Genomic DNA, 15,532 nt, shown 5'->3' on the forward strand with positions numbered 1-15,532 from the left:
AAGGGATTATCTTATGTACTGAAAACGCAATCAGATTCATTCCAAGTAAGATTGGAACTGCAAAGATTCTTTCGTAGGATCAGATGAAAAAAACTTCTTTACTAAGAACATCTCTGCACCAAAACAGACGGCAACTGGCTTCAGGCCACCATCCACTTTCATTCCAGCATCCTTTATGATGAGCGATAGAATACTGGCGTTCGAGAAGGTTGTAATGGAAGACACTATGCAACTGATGGGAGAAAGAAAATACATAAAATACAATATAAGTAAAGAAGAGAAATCCGCTCTAAATGATCGTGCGGGGAATGCTGCAATAATAATAAAGGGGGCGGATAAAGGAGGCGCAATAGTAGTCCAAAATACTCAGGACTACATTACTGAGATCGAACAACAGCTACAGGTACAGGAGAGCTACATGAAGGTAGCAAGAGACCTTACAAAAGAAATCAAGGCACTAATAGAAGCAACGACTGAGGCAGGAGTAGAAGAAGGTTTCCTGAGCCAACATGAGCGAGACTTCCTTAATCAACAAGAACCCAGGATACCAACTATATATACTCTCCCAAAGGTGCATAAAAGACTAGAGAATCGGCCGGGAAGACCTATAGTCTCGGGCTGTGTTTCAGTACTTGAACCACTGAATCAATTCATTGACTATTTTCTGCAACCTTTGGTACCAACTACTAAATCATATGTACGTGATAGTATGCACATTGTCCAACTACTTGAGGGCCAAGCTTTTGATGGTACCAAACAGATACAGGTCACATTGGATGGGTCATCATTGTATACGTCTATCCCTCAGGACAGTGCGATTGAGGTGATAAGAATAACATTGGATCAGAGAAGTAGACCACACTGGATCCCGACCGAATTCCTGATTAAAATATTGGACATTGCGATGAAAAGAAATTATTTTGTGTTTAAGGGACAATTTTACTACCAATGTAAAGGTGTGGCTATGGGCGCAACATATGCGCAGTGTCTGGCAAATCTCTTCATGGACAAGTACGAGGAAGAGCACCTGTATGACCTGACGAACCCGTTTCTGGAGAAGATTGATGTATGGAAACGTTACATCGATGATGTTTTAATGGTTTGGTCAGGGGATGAGGAGGAATTGGATGAATTCCGGATCTGGTAAAATAATCGGAGCACAGACATACAGTTCACTATGGCGCACAGCAGGAGGTCGATTGATTTTCTGGATTTAACCTTTCAAGCTGAGGATGGATTGCTGTATAGCGATTTATATCGTAAACCGATGGAGAGAAATACGCTACTTATGTACGGCTCTCATCACCCCAGAAATCTGAGGGACAATTTGCCCCATGGGCAATACCTCAGACTAAGGAGGAATTGCTCTAAGAGAAAAGATTTTTTCCATGAGGCAGATGAATTGACAAAAAGATTGAAAAATAGGGGATACCCTTCAGGCCTGCTGAAGCGTGCATGGTACCAACCAAAGGAAACATTACTTGAGACGAAGGAGAAGCCAAAGGAACCGAGTGGGATTGTTTGTGTAACAACATACAATACCAGAAGTAATGAAATACAGAGGATCATTAAAAAATACTGGAATCTGGTCCAAGGAGAATTGCAAATGGCACAGCAGCCCTTATTCGCCTACAAAAGGGGCAGAAACATAAAGGACATGGTGGTAAAAGCGTTCTTGGATCCCCCGAAACAGCCTGATCTAAGGAACTTGTTGTACTTGCCACCAATCGTTGGTCATCGTAAATGTGGCAACTGTAGAGCCTGCGAATATTGTCTGGAGGGCTCGAGCTTTACCATGAATACCAGAACGTTTAAACTAACATCATTTACGAATTGCAATAGTGCACAGGTCATTTATGCCATCATTTGCCCCTGTGCCCTGGCATATGTGGGACAGACGAAACAGAAGGTAAAGACTAGAATCCTACAGCACATGAGTAGGATTAGGTGCAACACGGTGGGTGCGCCGTTGGTAGAACATTTTCATACACACAGACATACCCCAGAAGACATCAGGTGGAGGGTCTTAGACAAAATAACACCCAACGCAAGAGGTGGATCCATTACTAAATCACTGAATTACAAAGAGTGTAAGTGGATACACATTCTTAATACAGTGCAGGAGGGGCTAAATGAACGTGAGGAGACAGCGAAACAGATGCGACAACTTTGAGTATATGGGTCCGTAATCCGTTTTGGTACCTCCTATACTTAGTTGGGGGTTTAGAAGTACTATGAGAATGGAATATCAAACAGTGTTTAACATATGAGAATGTTGAAATCTTAGGATGTTAAAGTCTTTCAACTGTATGAATACTGTTTTTCCGTATGTTTTGTCATCTCTCTGACTGTAAAGTTGGTCATGATTTGTGTTGTGAATACCCCGAAACAGATGGGACAACTTTGATTATATAGGTCCGTATTCCGATATATACCTCTGGTATTGATTTGGGGGTTTAGAAGTACTACGAGAATGGAATATCAAACAGTGTTTGGCATATGAGAATGTTGAAATCTTAGGATGTTAAAGTCTTTCAACTGTATGAATACTGGTTTTCCCATATGTTCTGTCATCCCTCTGACTGTAAAGCTGGCCATGATTTGTGTCGTGCATACCCCAATCCTTTTATTTCACATAAAATGAAGCTGTAAGCTATATTTCAACCATCATATCGATGGGGTCATACAACAGGTTTCTAGGTGAAGTTACTGCCTGTAAAGCCTTTGGGAAACTGAACATTACCTGTTTTATATGATTTTTGGTGTCGGAAATACTACTGCTATTTTTAAGCTATGTAACCCCAAATAGTTCATTTTAACTAGGCTGCCTTTAACATTACTACCCCAGTGGCAATATGTATTGCACTGTTTAGTGATATCGCACTAAGACACTACACGAGTGAAACCCTCCTCGTAACAACACTTGCACGCTTTGCCGTTGCTGACGTGTCTGAGGGTAACCGAGGGGTTGCTTAGCAACCCAACAACGCTTACGCGCTGTAATGCGTAAACTTATCAGCTAACCAGTGTCGAGATGACGCTCACGTGTCCTGGCGTCCTCGAGACAATTTTGTTTACGGGCTGATTCCGGGTTCAGTCGCGAGTGGAACGCGGCAGGAGCGATGAGATGAGTATTGATCACGCTAACTGACCGGGAGTAAAAGACTGCAGTGTGATAATAGGTGAGAGCACTCAAATGTCTTTATTTTGGGTATGAAGACCTGGCCCGTTCGGCTTATTTAATAAGCAGAACTTCCAACTTATGATACACTCCTTTTTCCTATAGATCGACCAATTAATACTGCGACCAGAACCCCTAGGAAGGAAAATTCGATTTAAGCCCTTTGTGGTGTGGGAACCACTATTAGTGATTACTGGGTGAGTGTATACCCAATATTATGTAGAATGTTTGTAATGCACATGGAAGGTCGTACTTATTATGCACCCTCTTCCTTCCAGATCGTCGGACTAATACATCGTGTCTGATTGAAACAAGCGATATAATTACTCTAAGCCCCGCGCGGCCCCCTTTTCCCACTCTTCTTTGGAAAATGTTTGTGGACACGACCAGTGTCAATTAAGGGGTGAGTTTTTATACAATTCTATACATTTGTTTGTGTTTTTTGGAAAGAGTTGGAACCTCTTAGGTACGTAATTCCAGTGGAGATGGACTAATACTTATCCATACATTTATCTAACTCAACAGATTAAAAAGTTCATCGCGGCCGATGTAATTTCCTTACGCTAAACACAGGGTCCAACTCACGAAGGCCCATCGGTGAGTGTACTAATTAATTAATGTCACTCGTCGTAATATTTCTCACCACAACCCTTCAAATCCAGACTCTGACAATTAACTTATCTAACTTACAGGCGCTTTACCACAGCCCCATGTCCTGAAGAAGACCCGCTTTAGACCCACTACTAAGGCGTCCATAGGGTCGAAACGTCGACGAAATTGATATTATTGGACCAGTACATAATATCCAGTTTTAGTGATAACGAATTGAAGTGGATCACTGGCATAATTTAATCAAAAACTGAAACTGGTCTTAAGATTTCTCTTTTTTCCCCCTCCTCTCCTTTCGTTCACTCACTTGTATATAAACACGTTTGAATGTCACTATTTCACTCGATGTCACATTATAATCACTGTATGTCCTGCGCCGCTTTTGTAAAATAGTTATGAATTGTGAATACGTTCGGATTAGAAATTTGATATGTATAAGGGGTATTTGTTGATGGAAAGATTAATTCATAGATTAAAAACGGATATTTACCCCGAATTTCTTTGGGTTTGAATTTGTAAGGTGAGCAAGCTCTCTGGTGGGAGCCTTGTCCTGAGTAACTAGAAGACTAAACTGTATTCATAAGGAATTTAGTTCATGTATAGAAGGAATCAGGTTGCATACCCGACAGAACCAGGAATGATAAATTGTGGCAACATCTTAAGATTTCTAACTACTTATAAAGCTTGTTGTAGAGACAGAAAATATCAATAACCTCAAAGAAAACTCCAGACAAAAATTATTGTTTTACTGGATGCCTATACATTGAAACAAAAAACAGAATGTGTTCAAATGTAACGTTATAGCCCTTATAATGACTCAGTACTAAACATAAGACAAGCCACTTGAGAAGAGCCAAACACTATGCCTTGCATTTGTAGTAGGCAGACCCCATCTTCCTGATTACTTCTAGAGCTTAGTTTAACAATACTAAGCTCATATGAATGCTTGAGATGCAAATGTCAATATATGTAAATCGAAAATGTTCAGTCGGTCCCCGAAAAATATTAAGGCAACATTTTGATAAATGGAAATACATGTGGAGAGGGTCATCTCGGTTTGTTTCCTAGGAGGGAAGTGTACGGCTAAACTCAGCAAAGAACCTCACATTTAAATAAATCACACCCTCATCATGCCATCATATGGCAGCTTTTTATAAATTTAGCAGCAGATTTGCAGGATAATATGTATAATTGAGTTCAATGGAATATGAAACACAATCAGTGGCTGATGCCTCTTACTACCTGAGAGGCTTATAAAGCATGGTAATTCAGGGCTGCCAAGGAGAGAAGATAATCTTTCTCAATCAGTCTTTTTTCTTCTCCCTAAATTTAGATCAATCTAGTGACTAGTCTGGCGTACAGACAGCCTAAGCTGTCTAGCCTGCCTCAGACTCATGTAATAAAAAAGTAAACATTTATAAAAATATACAAGAATACCTAAAGAGACAGGCATTGGGTCAGCCCTCTTCATTTACTGGTCTTTGAAACTCGTGTTCACATTTTGCTACCGCCATCACAGCACACGACATGGGGCAACAGGTCAGCCACTTTAGCCATTGGCTCTTTTGTATTCTCACACTGCAAATGACAGAATTTGGCCTGATCGCATGCACATCCACCTAGAAACAAGTGCACCTCGATCCAATGCTGGTGCCATGGTAGTGAACTAGTTCTTTATTTTACCAAAGCCGTTTTGCTTTCTTTTTTTCATGCTTTTCTGTTTTACACATCCTTGCAGGTTTTTAAACTATGTCTTCCGGTTACAGTAATTCCAAGACAATAAGAATAATATTTTCCTGTGAAATACATTAAAAGTAAAAAGGTTTTCTATACTTGTAATTACATGTGCCTCTTAAGAAGCATCCATACAGTTACAATTTTACAGGCCGGTAACATTTGTTTAAATTAACATCTTTATTGCACGCTTATGGCAGCCATGTATTATAGGCAGCATAAAGTATTTTGTTTTTTTAAATTTTCTGAGGTATATGCCATCACAAAAGGGTTGTTGTTGGACGCACTGCACTTTTTTGAAATGGGTTAAATCAGCTGTCTGGTGCTCCGGGGTATCGTTCTCCGACTAGGAGCGTAAGACAATACTACACAGGTAGCACCCCCCAATTTGGGAAGTGTCCCCCGGGCTCCTGTAATGTCCTTTACCAGGTTTCACCAGTAAAAATAAAGGGTTAATCTTGAACGTTTTATTTTCCAAAGTTTTTATTTTTCATCGATGATGTTCAGGTCACATCAGATATTGTGGTTTGTCACAAAGCTCTTATGATTCAAATAGTGCACTCAATAATCCCAATGCATTTCGGCATTTCAAAATTGCCTTCATCTGGGGACATGTTTTCTGTCAACAAAGAAAAACGTAGGTTTTACTAAGGGAAAGTATCCTTACTTGTAAATTAGAACTAAAATGGGTGTTTTTTAAAAAAACGAAATGTCATGCTCTTAGAGCCAATAAGTGTAAAACGAAACAGTGATAGTTCCAAGTTCATCCTTGTGTGAATGGAGTTCGTGATATTAACGTAAAGGTTGTGAACCGCCGTGAACTGGCCGCTTAAAAATGGTAACTGTGACTGACGTGAATCAATCGACCCGCAGTTGTTTCTAAACAGCATTGGGTGCGAGAATTTCAGGGCGCCGAGCAAGGCTCTAACGCCGTGCCTGCGTGAGAGTGGTTTTACGGAAAATAAAAGCATGCTTTGTGTGAACCCAGGTCTAGGTGTGGGGATAGTTAAAAAGCTTACCGTTAGTGCAAAGTTAACGACTCGTCTGGGGTTTCAGTGAAATCCATGTCGGGTTAGGGCGTGTCTGTACCTCGGGAGTGGTTTAAACGAAGAGTGTTGCTAAGCGACAAATATCAGAAACTAAAAGCGGACTACGGTGATGCCCGAATATCAAATTTTTTTATCGATGCTGAATGAAAGGTGCAAATGCGGAGTGAACTGGGGTTATACCATAATTAATTCGTGAATCTAGCGTGGAGATCATAACTAACCAAAAGTGGATACGAATCAAATGCTAAATGATAATGAACTTATTCAAACTACTGGGCTATCTAAAATGACATTTTTGATTCATGAATCTAGCGTATAAATCGAGAATTGTTGAAAAAGTAACCAAATTGGACACAAATAAAATGTTGAAAGGTAAAAAATAAACTTATTCAGACTACTGGGCTATCCATAGGTCACACAGAAGATGGATGTTGATTTCTACATTGTCGAGTTTAAAGCCACACGGCCTTAATGATCGTGTGGAATATTCTTGTTACCTGTGACCTATGTTTTATACATAGTTATTTTCTTCTGTGTGACCTATGGATAGCCCAGTAGTCTGAATAAGTTTATTTTTTACCTTTCAACATTTTATTTGTGTCCAATTTGGTTACTTTTTCAACAATTCTCGATTTATACGCTAGATTCATGAACCAAAAATGTCATTTTAGATAGCCCAGTAGTTTGAATAAGTTCATTATCATTTAGCATTTGATTCGTATCCACTTTTGGTTAGTTATGATCTCCACGCTAGATTCACGAATTAATTATGGTATAACCCCAGTTCACTCCGCATTTGCACCTTTCATTCAGCATCGATAAAGTTTTTTGATATTCGGGCATCACCGTAGTCCGCTTTTAGTTTCTGATATTTGTCGCTTTGCAACACTCTTCGTTTAAACCACTCCCGAGGTACAGACACGCCCTAACCCGACATGGATTTCACTGAAACCCCAGACGAGTCGTTAACTTTGCACTAACGGTAAGCTTTTCAACTATCCCCACACCTAGACCTGGGTTCACACAAAGCATGCTTTTATTTTCCGTAAAACCACTCCCACGCAGGCACGGCGTTAGAGCCTCGCTCGGCGCCCTGAAATTCTCGCACCCAATGCTGTTTAGAAACAACTGCGGGTCGATTGATTCACGTCAGTCACAGTTACCATTTTTAAGCGGCCAGTTCACGGCGGTTCACAACCTTTACGTTAATATCACGAACTCCATTCACACAAGGATGAACTTGGAACTATCACTGTTTCGTTTTACACTTATTGGCTTTAAGAGCATGACATTTCGTTTTTTTTAAAAACACCCGTTTTAGTTCTAATTTACAAGTAAGGATACTTTCCCTTAGTAAAACCTACGTTTTTCTTTGTTGACAGAAAACATGTCCCCAGATGAAGGCAATTTTGAAATGCCGAAATGCATTGGGATTATTGAGTGCACTATTTGAATCATAAGAGCTTTGTGACAAACCACAATATCTGATGTGACCTGAACATCATCGATGAAAAATAAAAACTTTGGAAAATAAAACGTTCAAGATTAACCCTTTATTTTTACTGGTGAAACCTGGTAAAGGACATTACAGGAGCCCGGGGGACACTTCCCAAATTGGGGGGTGCTACCTGTGTAGTATATGCCATCACACCACTTTGCCAAGGCCAGATCAACTAACTTTACCAATGGTTGCTTTATTGTGCAAATGAATAATTTCTAGATATTAACAAAGATAATAAAAAGTAGGTGAAGGCTTATCTTTTTCTACAGGGCTCTCTAGGGTTGGATTTTTTTCGGATAATGTGAATTCACGGAACATCGTTCGCCGCCTCATGCCCTATTTCAGATCATTGTTGGTAAATAGGATATACCTGAACAACAAAAATTGCGACATTGGCATGTGATCTTTGGGGCACTTGATATAGGTATCTGCATCTTATTCTCTATAATCATAATATTTACCAGAAAATAAATTGTATAAACACTACTGTCAATGAGGTAAACACGATCGTCTGCATTAAGCACTTTGAACAACACCACTGTGTCATGCCTGTGAAATATTTTCGTCTCAGGTACTTCGGGCCAAAAGTAGGACACTGTTTTGTCTATCTAGATATTTTGGAAAAGACTCCACAGTCATGACTTTTAACAGGGATTTATAAAATATTTTGTATTGTTGCTTTATCTGCTGGTATTGTACTGTACTCAAGCATTTCTATAGTGGTTTCCTGTTTGTAAAACCCCAAACGGCTTTATAGAAAGTCTGTGAATAATTCCTTCATCGGCACTGCAGAGATGGGCAAGTGGCATAGGTAAAAGTTGCATCTCTTCGTGTTGATTTTTGGCGTGATAATTGAAGGCCACAGTGTGTGGTACGGCCTTGGCACCGTGACATGGTCATACGGCTCAGGCTTGTGGTTACAAGCAAAGCAGTGTGAGGATAGGATCACAAGCAACAAATAGAAACAAGTCAACTAATTACAGCATGTACTGACTGTGGGTCTATGTTATAACTTAAGTTCCCTGCTGCTCAGCTAGTAAGTATGTCATATAGATTGTTGGATGATTGGAATGTTACTGTACTAGGAATGTCAGTTGAGTGAGGGCTGAGCAGCAGGACAGCTGCTCCTGATGGGGTTATCAACTTAACTTATTATCTTAACTAAAATAAAGTAACATGATCTACTTTACCTGAAGAGTCCATCATCATTTCGAGTACAACATTTTGGCGACGTTTTGGGGACTGTTTTATAAAGAATCTACGCGTGCAACTTAAAAGAAGAGAACTATATATAAAGAAAACTTCATTGTGACCAAGGAGCGAAGAAAAGAATAAAGAACCGGTAACATACAAATACTATCGAAGAAGAAAGAAGAAACACTAAGGTAAAACACTTTAAGTCTGAATGTAAAGTGTGTGTGTAACCTTGGCTGGCAGACTAACCCCATCAGTGACCCCTACATCGGTCGCCCTGTAATCAAGATTTGCCAGAGTGAGTACACAAAATCTACTATCGTTGTAATCTGCATAGTTACCTGGTTAAAGCTCCTTGGCAAAACGGAAAGGACTAGTACTGTAACTGATGAAAAAATGTTTAACGCTGTTCAGTTAATAAAAGCCAGAAGAGATTAGCGCGGTGACACTTTAAACTTTGAGAAACAGAAGAAACTAGTGCAGTTACAGTTATAAAGGAAAATATAACGTTCAAAAAGGCTTTGGGAAAACTGAAGAGATTAGCCCTGTTACTGTTAAACGGAAAGCGTGCTCTTTGACTGTTAAAACGCAAATAAAATAAAACTGTAACAAACTGAAGAAATTAGCGCTGAGGAAGTTTAATGGAAATTGTGCTCCAAGCAGAGAATAGACAAAAACTGATTGAAACAGTGAGGAAAAACCTTTTTAGTAGTTAAATTAAAACGTAACTCAAGTAGTAAAAAACGGTTAGATCAACCAAAAGCATCCTTTGAAAGTATGATAATCTGTGGCTCGAGCAGAGAAACACGAGCCTACTCACTGTTAGAATCTTCGTCATGGGGCCATTGTTGCTAACCGAGAAACAAGAGGAAGAAGCAGCGTCACTGCAAGGAACGAGTGTCAGCAAAGAAACGAGCGTCATTACAAGAAGTGGAAATTACGTAATGACGTTACGTGGTAGCCATCTTGAGACTCTGTTATGTTGTTGGTTACTGAGCAACCCGTTTCAGATGGAACAGTGCGTCAGAAGGAGATATTTGGACACATTATTTTAACGGAACCGGGTGAGTTGAGTGGTAACGAACGCTGAAGTGAGCAATGCGTTTTGTTGAAATAACGCGTTTGGCAGAGACATCGTATAACAGTGAAGGAACACCATCTAGTGGCAACAAGTTGTAAGTACAAGAAGGAGCACGATCTAATAACAACAAACAGCATATACATGAACTGAGTACAAGACTTCGGTTCGTTTTTAATTGGAAAAGTAGAAGTACCTTACACGAAGAGAATACTCAAAGGTCTACATTTGAGAGATAAACTACAAGAGTGCAAACAAGAGACAATAACTTTGATAGAACCTGAGATTTACCACTGTTGAAAACAACGAAATCTATACCTGCAATGGAAAATTATGCCGCTGCGGACACCTTCATGAGATAATTGTCACTGAATTTAATGTGCAGTGCAATATAAAGGGTGTTCTTGAGGATGAGTACAATTTAATGCTGTGAGTGAGTGGAGATCTAGGGAATGTTTCATATTATTTTCAATACAAGTACTGGTTGTTTCACATTGGATGTCGTCACATGGTAGTTAGAGGACATTGTTAATGTTTGTGATCGTTTCACTAGGAGTCGTTACACAACAAATGTTGTGTGTGTGTCGTACATAGATGTTAGGCGACACATCAACTCATGTTGGTAGTGGCTACGTAATATGTAATCACTTTGTTATTAGAGAACTATACTGTACTTAGTTACTCATTGGTTATAAAGTTTTGGTATCAGCGAGTGTATCACCATGACTTATTACACAATTAATGTTGTGTGTGAGTGTCTCTAGTTATTGGGCAACTCATCATTCATGTTTTGAAAGAGCTATATGGTATGATATGATATAGTCACCCCTTAATAGTATATATTTAGGGTGTTGAAGTCATTTAACAAGAGTTGTTACACGACTAATGTTGTGTGTGAGTATGTCTTGACTCATTAACTCATGTTTGTTGTGACTATGCTGTATATGGTCACTTGGTTAATAGAGGGCTATACTGTATATAGTCACTCATTAGATATTTGAAGGCTATACTGTATATGGTCACTCATTGGTTAGTTAGAGACTACACTAAATGTGGTCACTCATTAGTTATTTGAAGACTATGCAGTATATAGTCACTCATTGGTTATTTGTGGGCCATGCCGTACATGGTCACTCTTTAAGTTTTTTTTAGAGGGCTATGCAATATATAGTCACTCATTGGTTATTTGTGGGCCAAGCCGTACATGGTCACTCTTTAAGTTTTTTTTAGAGGACTATGCAGTATATAGTCACTCATTAATCAGAGAGTTTTGGTATCAATGATTGATTCACCAAAGAGTAGTTACACAAAATTGGTGTTGTGTGTGATTGTAGGTTCGTTGTGTACACCTGGTTTCCCAGCTACCTATGTGTTTGCTGTGTACACGTGTTGTACTGAGGTGTGCTTGTTACATATGAATGTGTTCCCGCAATATGGTTGGGTCATACGAGTACTATCACTTAAAGTGTACGCGTTGTTTCCTAGTATTTTTACATCAAGTTTGTTCCTTAGTGTCTCACTTCTTATACTGGTCTGGCCAACTAGAATAATTAGTAGCATAAGGATGTAGGATGAAGATAGTTGTTAAAGACAGGAAGTAATACGGTGCGGGATATGTTAAATTTATCGTATATGTTGTTAATTAATACTTAAGTACATTGTATTTACATTACTGACTATCTGTACTAGAGTACATCTCATTAACAACCATTTTATTGCTTATTTGCAATTGTACCCATAACGAAGGGAGATATGTTATAACTTAAGTTCCCTGCTGCTCAGCTAGTAAGTATGTCATATAGATTGTTGGATGATTGGAATGTTACTGTACTAGGAATGTCAGTTGAGTGAGGGCTGAGCAGCAGGACAGCTGCTCCTGATGGGGTTATCAACTTAACTTATTATCTTAACTAAAATAAAGTAACATGATCTACTTTACCTGAAGAGTCCATCATCATTTCGAGTACAACAGTCTACCCACTAGTACAGCCAGGCTTTTATTTCTCTTTTGAAGTCTCTATTGGTTGTTGATCGTGCTTAATCTCTTTGTGTGTGTATTACAAAGCTAGCACTTTTCTACTAAGAACAAGTTATCACCTGGGCGAGATTACTGATAAGAGGAAACCATCAGGTGTGGAGCCAAACCTGATCTATAGTTTCTTTGTTGGTTTCATGATCCGAGCATGGATTGCATGAAGGCTCACCCTGTCCCATAGATCACATGTTTTGCAAAGATCTTTGAAGGATCTTCTTCTTGCCACTGGTAACCATTGAAAAGCGGGATTCATTTTGTTCCATGTGTTCAAGTCAAGCTCTGCTGCTGCATTCTCGATTATTTACAGCTACCGGACAAGTTTTCCAGGATGTCGATGTGGAAATGTATAGAGCATTTTCCTCACCAGTGGAACTATCACTAAGGTCAGGGATACCTATACCTTGGTTCTTAAATGAAAGTTCTAAGCAAAGGAAAACGTATTGAAGTATTTGCTTTCCATTGAAAGACACTCTTCTTTACTTGTTGATTAAGATTATATGAGAGGACCGAATCTGTAATGACACAAATGTTTTTGACTTCACTTAATGTTGTTGGCGGCTGTCTCATGTCACGGGGCTTGACTCCAAAGGACAGCATTACCATTTGTGGGGTGTTACGCTTGAGCTAATTGTGCATCGCCCATTGTTCGCCCCGCTTTTAGGCCTTCATGAGTCTAGATGTGTGGGCTTCGGAGGGTTGTCCGAGTTTTAGGGTGATCTGAACATCACCCACAAGCAAGACTGAATGATTTTACATGGTCTAGAAGTGGGGCTCGATAAACATTTAAAACGAGAAATACAATTGTATCCCTCCAGAATGACTACCTGTGTGCTGAAGGGTAGTGACTTGAATGTTGGTAGCGACACAGGTTGCTATCTGTCCCTAACCTATGAAGTTATTCACTTACACACAGTGCCATGAATATCTTTATCATGACGTCTTCGTGTTTGTATTTGGCTCTAAACCATGAAAAATGTGTCTGATTAGTAGATTTGTCCATTTGAAATAAATGCTTATTTGATTGACTGATTGGTTTGCCAAATTGTCTATTCCTACATGGAAGGTTCCACAAGGAATGTGGTTATGCATTTATGGTAATTTACAAAAAATGGCAAGTGTTTGTGCTGCTTGCAAACGAACCAGATTATAATACTTCAGGGCTTTCAGTTTTCCCACTTACAATCGTTAACTACTTTGACCTTAGATTATAAGCAGCGCTGGAAGCTGTTATCTGAACCTAGCTCAGATCTCTGGCTAGTTTGCTTAAAGGTCACTGCCCATTCACAGAATACACTCATTCCAAACGCATTTGTTCGTCCCTTGGATATCTCAGTTCCTGAGTTTTGAGATAAATGAACAGGCCATCAAGAGGGTATCTGCTCTTACATACAGGTCAGACTAGTGCGAAAACAGCAAGAACATAGATTTTTAGATTATGGGGATTTGATTATAAGAACCAATAAAGAAGGGGTAATTGGAAATTCTCTCAACATGAGATACCAGAGCTCTACCCATGATATGGTCTATGTTCTGATTGTTAGCCTTCTTGAAATACAGCTCAAGAAAATGTGATTAACATTTTCATGCAAATCCTCCTGTTGAGAAATTATGGATAATAACATGTTTTATTGATTCCATGTCCTGGTATCTGACTACAGAGTTCGTTACTAGAGGTCTTTCCTGCAATTATATAATTTCAGAGAGACTAGATACTAGGTAATTCACCAATTAAAGGCAACTTTTATGTTCACTATTATTTTTTAGGTTTTGATGGAAATAAATGACGAAAACATTTCTGACTATACAAACATAGCAAGCGCATTGAATATTGAAGTATGTCAAGAAAGCTTTCAACACCAGATGAATGTCTCTCAACTCCAACTGATTGATAAGACGCAGGACTTCCTCTGGTAAATATAGCCATCTGATCTCCACCCCCTACTGATGATGTTCTCAACCCAGTAATGATGCATCCATCACCACCATCATCATCTCTGGCTGGGCGAGGCACATGCCACTAGACCAGTTATATTCGAGGAGTCCCCACTGCAGGTCATAAGACGTCTCTTCTGAAATATGGATGGCTTTTGACAGATTTATTTGGTGCTGGGCCTAATGGAACTTTACATTCCATTGCAGTGCCTGTATGTCCCATCTGACATAGTCGACTAGGAAGATACTTAAGACTAAGAGGCAGAGAGTGCCCAAAGCTGCACTCACCAAGATCAAGGACAAAGACTGAAACATCAGGCATACTGCCCGGAAGTCATAGTCTTGCTGTTGTTAGAGAAAGCTTTGAATTGCAGGACTAGCCCCAATGAATGGCAACCTATGCAAAGGAATCAGAGGCAACTTCAATTTGTTTATCGTGAACCTCCATGATGCCAAAAGGTTATTTGTCTCTTTACAGTCGTATTCAACTGACTGTGGCAAGTCAACAATCAACAGCCAGTCGCTGAGGCAGGGGAAGACTGGGTTCCCCAACTTTCAAAATTGGCCACAGCCACCAACGTCACTTTTGTAAACATCTGAGAGGCTCCGGTAATGCCAAAAGTGAGCACTGCAATATGAAAATGCTCTTGTGTGACCTTGAATTGCAAGCAACTCCTGTAGGACTGCCGCAAGTTTATATGGAAGTATGCCACCTGAAGGTCCAAGGACACCATCAAGGCTCCTACATCTAGAGTGACCAACAGCTGGGTTAACCTGTGCATTTGGAATTTGTCCTTCCACAGGAAGGTGTTCAGAAGTCAAAGGTCCTATATAGGCAGGAAAACTCAGTCGTTTTTCAGTGAAAAGTAAACAGTGAGTGTAGCAACCCTCTCTTCTAGCAGAGTCTGGAACCCTCTCAACAACACCTTTGGAGAGCAAAACATTCACACCTCCTGTAAAAAAATGGAGAGGTGCTCTTCTCAAAGTCGGTCAGATGTGGGGGATAGGAGTGACATAGCAAACAGAATGGATATGGCATAACCAAGTTGAACTATCTGTATGACCTATCTGTCAGACATTATTGGGGTGACTACCCACTCCTGCCACCTACAGCATGAGTGTGTGCAGCTGAGGGTAAACTAAAGCAGTTTATAGATTGTTGCTTCAGAGAAAAGGGAAATGGGCCCCTGGTGGCCTGCACAGTGTTATCCATACCCCC

General features: G+C 39.8%; 1 protein-coding gene across 1 annotated transcript in view; it reads right to left on the minus strand.

Moving 5' to 3' along the window:
- The window catches only part of MRPS5 (mitochondrial ribosomal protein S5), a 572,686-nt gene that overhangs the window by 388,757 nt on the left and 168,397 nt on the right, over positions 1 to 15,532 (minus strand). The gene's annotated exons all lie outside the window — the stretch shown is intronic.

This window comes from Lissotriton helveticus, chromosome 6 (assembly GCF_964261635.1).
Source record: "Lissotriton helveticus chromosome 6, aLisHel1.1, whole genome shotgun sequence".
Taxonomy (NCBI): domain Eukaryota; kingdom Metazoa; phylum Chordata; class Amphibia; order Caudata; family Salamandridae; genus Lissotriton; species Lissotriton helveticus.